This window comes from Lactuca sativa, chromosome 5 (genome assembly GCF_002870075.4).
Source record: "Lactuca sativa cultivar Salinas chromosome 5, Lsat_Salinas_v11, whole genome shotgun sequence".
Taxonomy (NCBI): Eukaryota; Viridiplantae; Streptophyta; class Magnoliopsida; order Asterales; family Asteraceae; genus Lactuca; species Lactuca sativa.
Window position 1 is genome coordinate 103,809,393 of NC_056627.2, and position 13,582 is coordinate 103,822,974.

Sequence of the window (13,582 nt, forward strand, 5' to 3'; positions counted from 1 at the left end):
TTCGATTGCTTGGAAGCATAACCAATCACCCTCCCTCTCTGCATGAGTACTGCCCCTAAATCGGTGATTGATGCATCATAATATACAATGAAATCCTCAACTCCCTTAGGGAGAGTTAACAGTGGGGCCTCATATAACCTCTATCTTAGTGTCTCGAATGTAGCCTATTGCTCAAGCCCCCAACAAAAATCCACGCCCTTCCTTGTCTGACGAATGAGGGGTACAACAACCTTGGAGATATCCTAAATGAATCTCCGATAATACCCTACTAATCCCAAGAAAATCCTGATCTCTGAAGCAGACTTCGGAACCTTCCACTACATAACAACTTCAATCTTGGTTGGGTCAATAAGAATCCCATTCTGGTTAACAAGGTGTACCCAGAACTAGACCTCTTGTAACCAAAACTCATACTTTGAGAACTTAGCATATAGTTGTTCCTATTGGATTAGTGTCTAAGTCCATAACTATTTTGGTATGTACTTGATCCGATGGTGCATGGTCCTTTTGGGTTGCCTTCACCAAAGCAACTTGATAGGATGAATTATGGAGAGAGATGATTAATTATGATTTATTAATATATTATGAGAATAATATATTAAAGGCGAAATCATATTGTTTAATTAATATTAGTAAAGAATTAATAAGAATTAATTGTGTGGCTAAAAGACATTAATTAAATAAAGGGCACTAGAACTGTCAATTGTGTGATAGTTGAATATTGGGCTATTGGACTCCATAGAGGATGGAGTGGACGAATTCTATGGGGAAACCCATTAGAAATCGTCCTAGGCCTCTAAGGAGGGAGTCCATGGGTTGCTTAGGGCCTAAGCAGTCAAATTAGGGTTTCCTTGTTACATAACCCTAATAGCCTCACTATTTAAGGATCCCTAGGGCACCAAAAACGTGGCCAACTAATTCCTTAGGGTTTCCACACGTTTTTGGGTGCTTCCTCTCTTATCATTCTTCATCCTCTTGCTCTTGGTGTTTATGAGCCATTAGAGGAGTGACACTTGTGACTCTAAGCTTTCTGAAGCCATTACAAAGGAGGATTTGAGATTTTTATTGCTACATAACAATCAAGGTAAGATCTAAACCCCAATCTTATGTTAATATGATTAATTGTTTGCTAGATCTAGGGTTTATAGCTTTGGATATTCAATTGCATGTTCATTAGACAAACTAGATCCAAAAGCTATTAGGGTTTGCATGTACACCATAGGAATGATGTTTTGCTCAAAACCCATCAGTGGTATCAGAGCCATGGCTGTTTGTTTGATGTATTTGATGCTATTGTGAATTATCCTTGCTTAAAGATCAAAATTTAGGGTTTCTGGGGGCTGAACTCGCCGAGTCCATACATGAACTCGCCGAGTCCATGGTGAACTTGTCGAGTCCATGCCTGACTTGACGAGTTAGCTGGCCAGAAAGAGGGAAAATCGGGTTTTTGTGCTCTTTTGGTTGTGGGATAGTTACCAAAACGTTTTTTATTGATATAAATCAGATTTTTATGATATTAGGTGATTATATTTTCCAAAATTAAAGATAGATTCATATTAGTTAGATAATTATTTCCATATATGATTAGATTTAATTACTTGAATTATTTGGTGAATTATCTTGCAAGAATTTGGACTATGTCAAATTAGATAACCACCAATTAATTGTTAATTGCCTTATTTGAATTTTGTGATCTAGAACATTCTTGATAAAGTTTGGAAAGGTTTCAAATTAATCCCTTTAGGTTTTATAGTTTAAATTTGAACTTAAAAGTTTTGTTTTTGAAATTTAAATAAGTTAAACCCTAATGTTTCGAAATGTTTCAAAACTTGCCCTCAAGTTTTGGAATTTAAAAGTTGATTAAAAGTTTAATTTTGAAAATGTTAAATTCTAAAACCCTAGTATTTTGAAAAGTTCAAATTACACTCTTATGGTTTTAATAATTAATTAAAGTGTAAAATTAAAAGAGATTTAATAAACCCATAAAGTTTTGGTTTACATTTAATTAAATTAAAAGTATAATTTATTAAATTAGACCACCTAGTATTTAAAAAGTGTAATATACACCCTATACTATATATAACATTAAAAGTCTAGTATTATATATGTATGAGTAAACAATCAGTCTTACCGTTAGTAGGCCTCATTCACGAAGCTGGTCTATAAGGGGTGTTTAAGGAAATTGCCTATAAAATGGCGATTGAATGGGTATCCACTCTTACCCACCACACTCTTGACTAGTGGAGGTTCGTTAGCAGAACGGGTAGGATAGGACAGAAACCTTCCATTATAAGTATAATGAAGTACAAAAGTAACTAAATGCTTTTACAAAATTCCCAATCTTAGTTACTTTAGGCAAAAGTGAATTGATGCAATTCCATGTAATTACACTTTGTGACCTTGCGAAGACGTTAGTGGAGCGTGTGTGGTTAACCGGCACACTAAATGGTTCTAAGCAAAGGTAGAAAAGGGTGACTCAATATTTGTCATAGTTTGGTGGAGCGTGTATGGTTAACCGGCACATCGAATAGGTGACTGTAACATTGGGGGAACCATGTAAGTTTGCATGGTTATTCACACCCTGTTTTGTGATCCTCGGCATCCCAGTCACAAATCGAGGGGCATATCGAGATTTAAACATGTCATTGAAATGTTCAATGAATCTCAAAAGATCTAGGAATTTTCAATATATTTAAAACTTAAATTTCTTTTTCGTTTTTCATGGTGGAAATTGGTAAATCGTCATTTACCTACCTTCAAATATTCTGCAACTAGATTACGGCATCCCTCTTCTTGGTTGTGGAGTATTGTGTTGGATCCTAGCCTCGATGTTTCATTTGGGTGTCATATTGAGGATCCTAATCAACTTAACTAGAATTTTCTCCCGTTTTGTAGATGTCAAAGTATGACTATGGTCCTCCCAAATCCCGTGGAACAAGCTTTCCACATGAAGATGATATTCCACGATTTGATCGGGGAACAAGATATCATGCTTCACTTCCTCCACCTCCTCTAATTATTCTCCATAACCCACAAGTTCGAAGGCTTGAAAAGTTCAAGCTCACTCAAGCCCTTTTTGGCAAGTAAACATGGGAAACCTGTGTGTACACGTCTTAGAGATGAAGTCACACATTGATAGGTTAAGAATGTTGGGTGTCAAGATTTCAGGTAAGTTAGCTGTTGACTGGGTTCTTCAGTCGCTTCCTGAATCATATAGTGAGTTCATTAGAAAGTACTATATGATGGATCATGATGTGACCCTCATTGATTTGACATGTTTGCTTATAGCTGCTGAATCAGCATTGATTTGGCGAGCTGGTCAAGCAAATTTGTCTGGTAAATCAAACTCCCAAACTTCAATGGATATTCAAAATGGTGACATTGGAGATCCAGAAAAGGTAGATTCTGAGATAGTTCCTTGTGCCATTCCAGAAGAGTCCATTTGCTTCTATTGCCAAGAGAAGGGGCATTGGAGATGAAGCTTCCCTATTTACCTAAGAGATCTAAGAGATGGGAGAGTCAAAACGTATGGCTCTGCTTTAGGTAAAATCCATTAACTAACTCTTTTAAGTTCCTATTCTAGATTCATAATACATGATGTGATAAGATTACATTTTAATGTTTTGTAGGATCGAAGAAAAGGAGAGGAAGCTTAAGGGAAGAAGTGAGCGGAATCTAATCATGAAGAAATGGATTTTGATCGCATTACATGCAGATTAGATTCTTGAGCTACTACTTGGAGTTAGAATAAGATTGCTAAGAAATATGTATTAACAAAGTTTTTCAATTGAATTGCATTGTAAGGACAAATTTTTCCGCAATAACGGTAACGACATACTTGAACAAAATGGAATCAATTACTAGTGCTTTGGTAACCTTGTGAATTTAACTGATCCAAGTGCGAGTCCTATGCTTCCGGTAGTATAGGCCTATACTACCACTCACACCTACTCATACTCATCCCAAGTATTACCTCATAGTTTTCCAAGTCACCATAAAAGAATTTCACATAGTTATTTAACACATAGTCATTACCGAAATAACGGTAACGACATACTTGAACAAAATGGAATTAATTACTAGTGCTTTGGTAACCTTGTGAATTTAACTGATCCAATTGCGAGTCATGTGCTTCCGGTAGTATAGGCCTATACTACCACTCACACCTACTCATACACATCCCAAGTATTGTCTCATAGTTTTCCAAGTCACCATAAAAGAATTTCACATAGTTATTTAACACATTGGATAACATAACCAAGCTTTATATTATTTCTTGAAATAATTACATAGATGTTCAAGTTCAACCTATACTATGCCTCTAATAGGCTACACCACATGATACTATTTGCATGGCTACTTTATATCTTGATCTTTGGATATAAATTCATCACCCCTGATTCCTTGCATTGTCACCTACTTCGTCGAGGATCATCTGGAATGCTCTTGCCTTAGGCTTTGGCGGTGCATTTGGCCTTGCTGCTTCATTTTACTTCGGGCAATTTCTTGAAATATGCCCCTTGTCTCCACATCTGTAGCATACCTTATCATTAAGCATACAATCTATAGAATAATGACCGATCCTCCCACACTTGTAACAAGTCACCTCCTCGCCACATTTTCCAAAGTGTTTCTTCTTGCACTTATCACACCATCTTACTTTACCTCCTACTCCTCCGAACTTCTTCCAACCAATCTTCATGAATTTTCTCTTCTCGTTGGACCTTGAAGATCCGACAAACTTCCTTTTCTCGCCAACCTCAACTATCTCTAGTCCTTTTTCTCTTATTTGGGTCTCAACATTCTTAGCTATCCAGATGGTGACTTTCAAAGTGGTTGCTTGCTTCACCATCGGATGAAAGTCTGCTGGCAATCTATTAGCAAACTTGTTGACCTTAGAGAGTTTATTCGGAACTAGGTAAGGAACAAGCTTCATCTTCTCCGTAACACTTGCAGCATACTTAGTGACACGCATTCTTTCCTTCTTTAGGTTCTGAAATTCGTTGTTGGTCTCCAGACGATCCTGCTCAAAGTAGTACTGCATTTTCAGTTGCACCAAAACGTATTCCCAAGACATCTTACTAGCTTCTCCCTTGGGCATGGTATCAGGTAGTAGCTTCCACCAGCTTAATACTCCTGAATTTAACAGTGTAACCATGAGTGCTTCTGTTTGTTGCTGCAGTCGTAACTTTCAAGCATCTTCTCCATCTAGGAGATCCAATCCATGATTTCCACCAACATTGGGCTTCCAGAAAGACTTAGTGGTTTGGATGCCATGAAATCCTTATACTTGCTTCCATGTCCATCATTCCCTCCATTGGGGTGGTCTCTCCTACCCACACATGGTTCAGATTGACTGACAGTCTAACTATAATTTCCTTCATGATCATCATTTTGCTTAATGTTCAGCTCAGGTTGTTCAATACATATAATAGGCTCATCCCTATTCTGTTAAAGTAAATGCCTTTCTTCCTCCATCTGATGATACAACATCATTTGGATCATCGCTTGCACTCCCACCATCGTGATTGGCTCAGGTGCAGCTGCCACTTTTGATGCACGCTCAATCACAGGCCGTTGATTAACATTTCCATTAGCGTTTCTGAATCCGCTTCGGGTTATTTCCATGTCTATCTATACACCAAATCATACATTCGGTATGCGGTGACAAGAATTTAGATAGGAAAGTTGTATTTACGATAGACGTATAAATCCCCTTATCTTTACAAAAAGTTACATGCCAGTTCTAATATCATAGTTAAACGATTAGAAATCTGAACACATAAAGTTTCTAGATATGGTCGGTAATAGACCATAGATCCGATCAAACGATAACATTATAAAGCATCACAAAACATTTAGCACATAAAAGCATTTTAGGCATTTTCCATAAATAAGCTAGTGCTTGTGTCTATTCAGGTGTACTACCTAAAATATATGAGACACACTCCTCACGATCATTGCTTACCATTCTAAGTTTAAGTCTAGACATAAATCCTTATTCCTAGTTCGCTTAAACTAATGCTCTAATACTAACTGTGACATCCCCAAATTCACGGCCATTTTAAAAATTTTATTTATGCTTATTTGAAAATCAGAGTACTCATTTTTAAAGAATAATATTGTGGAATTTGTTCCCAGAAAACATGATAAATATTTTATCAAAGCATTTCTGAAGAATTGTATTTTGTTTATATTAAAACTTTGGAATTTCATCGTCAATACAGAAACATAAGCATAAACAGACCTTACCTTCATTTACACTAGTGATCCACATCTCCTTTACTCTCTCATTGTAACGTGGCTTCGTATCGACACCTATGATACAAATAAACTGAGTGGGTCAGTTTGGAAACCTGGTGAGTAAATAGATTTTTCAACCCATAATAATAAATTTATTATGTTTCATCATCAAACAATTAACCCAATTACCCATCCCCTTTATCTTCCTTATTTCATAAGAATCTACCCTAAGAACCATCTATCATTCACTCATTCATTCCTAAGGATTGTCCTAAGGAATATGCACAAAGTCCATTGCTGCCAAGCACTAAGTCCATAGCTGTTGATGTTCATTTGTAGGGCACTAAATCCATAGTTGCTAATGTTCATTTGTAAGGCACTAAGTCCATAGTTGCGAATGTTTATTTGCAAAGTACTAAGTCTATAGTTGTCGGGGTTTATCTATTTGGCACTAAGTCCATAACTTCCAGGGTTTATCTATCATGCACTAAGTCCATTGCTGACAATGTTCATCTATTTCATCTTTCAACTTTCATCATTCATCTACCCATCTTCACCCAATATTTTATAGGTATAAAATACATATACATTTTAAATCAAATAAAACATGTATATTTTGTTCATCCAGTATATATCTCAAGAACACAGATAATATGCACACATAGCACATAATTTATATTAAATACATCATATCTATGTGGAAGATAAACATAACTATGCACTCACTTGTTAAAGTGATAATTCCCAACTCGGGCAATGCTTTGCTTCTAACAATTCTATTTCCTTCAGCAAAACCAAGTATCCTTACCACTAGATTTTAGTCTAATATTTATAATGACCATTTACGAGAATTATTATTTTGTAAGGGTTAACAATACTTTTCAACCACTAATTATAGATAGGGGCTATACATGAAACACCGAAGTACGGGACCATTTTGGCATTATAGCACTTTTGAAATCCAACAACCCTATGTGGTCCTTCAAACCAGATTCCCCGTACCACGAGTAGTTAAAAGATATTATAATAACACTTTTTATGTTATGTTTTATAATATATTTATTGTTTATAAGTTCGTAATAACAATATTGAACTTAAACATAAGTTATACTTAAAGTAGGGTAAGCATAACTCACTTACTTGGAGGTTTGGCTAGGACCCTGGCTCTGCGGGAGCAGAACTTTTGATCCAAAAAGCTCTTCTTTTCGGATCCTTCTTGCGCTTTGGGGCTTTCCTCTAGCAATTAGAAGTTACTAGGGATTAGGGAGAGGTTTAGAGAGAAGTTAAATATAGAGAGAGAGAGAGAAGGGTTAAAGTGTGAGGAAAATGAGTGAGCCTTGCATGGTATTTATAGGCTCAAAAATGGCTCAAATCGGAAATTTATGAGCCTCCAACTCGTCAAGTTGGTGTTCCACATGTCACAATCTGATGGCAAGGCATGTGGAGAAAGCAAGGGTTCTGATCGTGCCACGTCACCCCTTCGCAACTTCACTCTTCCGACTTCTAAATTCTGTAACGTTCACATACAAGCTCTGTTTTTGATGTTCTTTATATCCACGTGTAGGTATTGGCAAGATCTACAACTCACCTTTTGAATTCATCACCTAATTCTTGACCGATTTTAAATTTAAGAGTATGAGAAGATTACATTGTTTAACGACCATGTAAAACTCATAACTTCTACATACGGAATCTGTTTTCGACTGTCTTTTTATCGTTGAACTCCTATTAATGAGATATTCAACTATCATTTAGGTTGTGTTGGCTAAAAATCGATCAATCTAAAATTCGAATTTTGGGCTGCGTACTACTATGCGAAATCTTAGAAAAAATCATAACTTCCTCATACAAAGTCAGATTTTGACGTTCTTTTTATGTACGTTCTCGTTTTAACATATACTGCGACTTTCGTTTAGATCCCTACAGCTTAAAAGTAATTCATCAGAAATTCACTTTTCACGATTCCCAAGGTTGTGTCGATTTTGCCGTAAAACTTCGACGAGTCATAACTTCTTCGTTATAACTCGGATTTAAGTGTTCTTTATATGTACAGAACCCTTGTGACATACACTATAACTTGGTCAACATAATTTACTCTAAATAATCTTCTATCTAAAAGTCATTTATGATGCTTATTGTCTCTAAATCGACTAGCCCAAATCTTCGGGCGTTACACATAAAACTCTACAAATCTAGCTTTCTTAGTGAACTTAGTAGTGTACTCTCTCAATGTCATATTCCCTTGTTCCAACCTCAAGAATTCTTCTTCCAACAGCTTGATCGTTGTTCGAGGACAAAACTTTTCTTTGAATATTTTTTTTAAACTCATCCCATGCCATTCTGTTGGCCACGTCACACCCCTAACTTTATTCACCATACCCCACCAGTGTATAGCCTCCCTTTTTGACATTATAGTAGCATAAATCACCTTTTCCTCATTCGCACACTTGCTAGTATCAAATGTTCCCTCAATCTCCATGATCCATGTTGATGAGAAAATGCGATCAATTTCACCAGTAAATGCTGGTGGCTTACAATTCATGAACGTTTTGTAAGTACAACCCCTCTGTTCATGGTTGTCAATGTGCCTTGAGGGTTGTGCAATGCTTGTGTTAGGATTTATATTTGGTGCACTATACTCTTAGTCTTCTTCAGCTTTGCCTAAGTTACCCTGGTACTCACTCATTATTGCATCTCGTTCCTAAGCAACTACATTTGTCAAGGTGGCGTGTATCGCCCAAGTAATCCCATCAACCAACTATTCTCTAGTGATCATGTTTGTCGTACGACCCCTTCCGTGACCTTAACATCGACCTCAACCGCGGTAAGAGTTGGAGCTACCCTGGCCAGGCGGTGCATGTATCGATGCTGTTACAGCTCCTCACCCTCTTCATCTACCCTGCCTCCTCCACTTTCTTGCCCACATCCATGACTCGTATTAGGGATCGGCGGAATTTATGGTACTTCTCCATGTGATCCAACATAATCTCCAACTAGGATGTGTTCTTCCTTCGAGATGACCCTAGCAAACCTTCCAAATCTCCTTCAAGACATGAAACCTACAAGTGAGATATGGTCTAATTTAGTCATTTGATTATATAACAAATAACCATTCCAAAATTTTCCAAGATCAATTTTGAACCTACTTATAGACTAAACTACAGCGGAAGAAAAATAAAATAAAATAAAGTCTTCAACCAAAGATCTTCGGGTGTTACGTCTTTGTGAAACTCCTTTTTCTTCTTGTTGATCAATCCATCTCCCAAGCCTTCTTACCGCCACTTGTTAAACAGTTTCCTTGGTTATGCACATTTAATGTTTCTAAAAGGGTAAGCCTAGGGCCTAGTGAGTTCATGTTGCACATACATGTGACAACCGGCAATTTCGGGTCAACAAAAGTCAAGCAAGTCAAACAAAAGTCAAATAGTTAAGACAAAACACTTTTACACCTCACTTTTAGGATTTTTCGTTTTGGGACCCAAAAACCTTGAGATTTCGGTTGTAATGGACCGAAATCCCATCCTAAAACCAAAATCACCCTTTAATGGATGATACCAAACCGAAATCCCATGCCAAAACCAAAATCACCCTTTAGTGGGTGGTTCCAAACCGAAATTATGCTAGACCAAAATCCTCACTAGGCCGAATTCATACCTAGACCGAAATCACATGTGATATCGGTAGGGAATAAGGTGATTTTAGTGGTGCTTTTCCCAATGTGATATAATCCATAAATCAATGCACACATCACATCACCTTCACCCCTTTCTATTTATTAGGCCGAAATAATCCCTCCCATTCCTCATTTACATCTTCAAAGTTCCGTCACTTTCTCTCAAAGAAGTAAGTTCAAGTTCATATATCTTCAGATCTTCAAACAGTTTCCCAAAAACACCTTCAAGCTTTCCCAGGAGACTAGTTCTTCAATTGATTCTTAGGAATCTTAGTAAGTATTCCTTATTTAAAATCTAGTGTTTATACAATACTTGTATGTTAGTCATCTAATTTACACACATTATTATGTGTTAAATACTCATAGGACACAAACACCTTCACACATTCTAACTTGATGATCATCCTCATCACTTCATTATCCAGCCAAGAACACACTCGAGGTGAGTTCATTCCCGTACATTTTTCCCGATTTTCAATGTTTTAGGGGGGGGGGGGGGAATAAAAGTAAAACACAAGAAAACTTGTGTTAAAAATACCAAATGGTTAAATACATTTTCCTACTGTTTATACAAAGGTGCTAAATTCATAAATAGTTTTGCGTCAAAACTCATGAACTTTTCATACAATGTTTTGCTAAAAACATAAAGTCACGAAAAACGATCACAAATACGCTAGTTTATTCTTACACATATATATATATATATATATATATATATATATATATATATATATATATATATATATATATATATATATATATATATAATGGTACATACAAAGGATTCACCATTTCAGTGAAACAGTTTTATAAACTATAATAGTTATAGTTTATGGGGCATTCACACTATTTTACCCTTTATGGACAAAGAAATAATTATTTAAAATTATAATCATTTTTACGCTAAGTAAACACTATGAATGTATCACACCTCAAAACCGGAACGGCGAAAACATTCGGGGGTGCCGGATGTCATGTTTAGTATCACAAGACATGCATTATAGTAATCAAAGTAATAAACAACCATTTCATTAGAAAGAAAGTGTTTACAAAGTATGTGGTTCACATAACATAGACTACAAGGTAAATAACAAAACAAGACTTGAAGCTATACTGCTCCATCTTCTGAATCCCAGTGCACGTACATGTCTACTAGTTTCCTGAGAATACAAGTTATTTTGAAAGAGTTTGTCAGCATTTAAGCTGGTGAATTCATAAGATTTTAGTGATGTAAGTAAGCTGAAAGTTCTTTTAGAAAAGTTCGCTTGTTCCTCCAGAAAATCCTATATTTCCTGATTTCATGAAAGGTAAGTAAAATTGGCTCTACAATCCTTTCTATGAGTACTAATTCGATACAAGTTATATAAAACCCAGAGTAAACAAACAATCGGTTGTGTCTATCCGCCCTAAGCCCACAACCAAACAAGGAACAGGAAATGAGGCGGAAGGCACACCTCCCATTGTTTTTTAGATCATTATCGTATATAACCCTGGCGTATTCACTTGGTACTCACAGAGTTAACTGTAACACTTCCTTTATATTTGAAGAAAACATTCTTTAAGAAAACCCTTATTTCTTTTAGTAAAAATGGTAACCACAGTGGTTCCTTCTATAATCACTTAGTTTACACTAGTTATATAAAATCTAATGTCAAACAAATAGTTAATTGTGTGAATCTGCCCTAAGCCTACAACCAAACAAGGAACAGGAAGTAAGGCAGAAAGCACACATCCAACTACCTATCGGGTACTAATTATATATAACTCTGATGTATAAATTAAGGTATTATACTATTAAACACCTAAGGTCCTTTAAGTTATACTGGTTTAATAAAATGGATTAAACCCTTTACTGGTAAGTTTCTAGTTTAGTCTACTTCGTGTTCTTTCTGAAAAGTATGTCCTTGTACTAGAAAACTATGTATTTGAATTAGTTTACTGACTTGACCTATAACTGGTACTCCTTATGATTACTTGGTGTATATGGAATACATATATAACTAAGATCGGATAGATAGTAGACTGGGTGCATCTGCCCTAAGCCCACAACCAAAGAAGGAACAGGAAGTAAAGCAGAAAGCACACATCCTACTATCTCCTAGAATCGGTTAATATATATATATATATATATATATATATATATATATATATATACACTATACACACACACACAAATATCATCGATGTATACACTAAAGAATCATAAAGTTAGCATTTTAGGTCCCTTTCCACTTAATGCTCATGTTACAAATAAGTTATGTAAATCTATATAAATAATTTCGATTTAATATATTCCTATCACCTCGTGTCTGCTAACCCTAGTACGTGTAATCGTACTAGTGTCAACGCAAACCCGGAAAGATATATTATTAAGTTCTATCACCTCGTGCCTGCTAACCCTGGTATGTGTAATCGTACAAGTGTCAACGCAAACCTAGAAAGATATATTATTAAGTTCTATCACCTCGTGCCTGCTAACCTAGGTACGTGTAATCGTACTAGTGTTAACGCAAACTCGGAAAGATATATTATTAAGTTTTATCTCCTCATGTCTGTTAACCCAGGTACGTGTAATCATACTAGTGTTAACGTAAACCCGCAAAGATATCTTATTAAGTTTTATCACATCGTGTCTGCTAACCCAGGTATCTATAATTGTACTAGTGTTAACGCATACCCGGAAAGATATATTAACTCCTTAGCTTGTTACAAACAATGAGTTAAGGATACGATGTCTTACTAAAGTACTAGGAACATCGTATAAGTGTGAAAATCTTGAATTGTTCGACTATACTTGTTATAGTATATTCTTCTCTGTACTTGTTATAGTATAAACTGAACCCTTAAACTATACCTATTATAGTTTACTAGTATGCTTACTTGAACTAATACTGACTTGAAGAAAAGACTCCTTTTATCTACTAAGTTATGATCGTACTTTAAAAACAGAGTTTTGTAAACTATAAAGTAACATAACTTTAAAAGAGTTTTTGAAACATTTTGATCACTTAATAGTACATATACAATCCTTTAAAAGATGTTTATAACAAAACATTTACACAATTAACATTGTGTTCAACTAGTATTCCCCCCTTTAAAAGCATTTAAAAACAACTTAAAAGATTGATTATATGGGTATGAACTCACCTTATGTGGGTGATTCAAACGAATATGCGCGTAACGATGAGAAGCTCCACTAGTGAAGTCCCGAGACACATACGAGTCCTAAATGACATATAATGGAATATATTGGCATGAATATAGTGTTTAGAGGCAACCACGTGCAAGGAAACACCTTTAGGGACTAGGAAACACTTGGACCAAGTGCTAGAATCACATGTGATTCATCTAAGGGGAGTGTATGGCCCAAATGAAGAGTTTGAGGCCACGGGTGTACAGCCAGGGAGTGTACGGCTGTACACTCATGGTAAAAAGTGCAAAAAATGTATTCCATAGGTAGGGAGGCTTGTGGGACAATTGCTTACCAAGTGTTGAAGCTAGAAATGCATTTTGAAGGCCCTTTAGGGGTGTTTTGAGGGGTGTATGGCCACACATGGGTGTGCGGCTGCACACACCTTGTGTTCATGACTTCTAGCCTTTTTAAGGTGTTAATCTAGTGTTCTTAACAAGATCTAAGCATAGGAAGAAGTACTTACAATCTGGAGG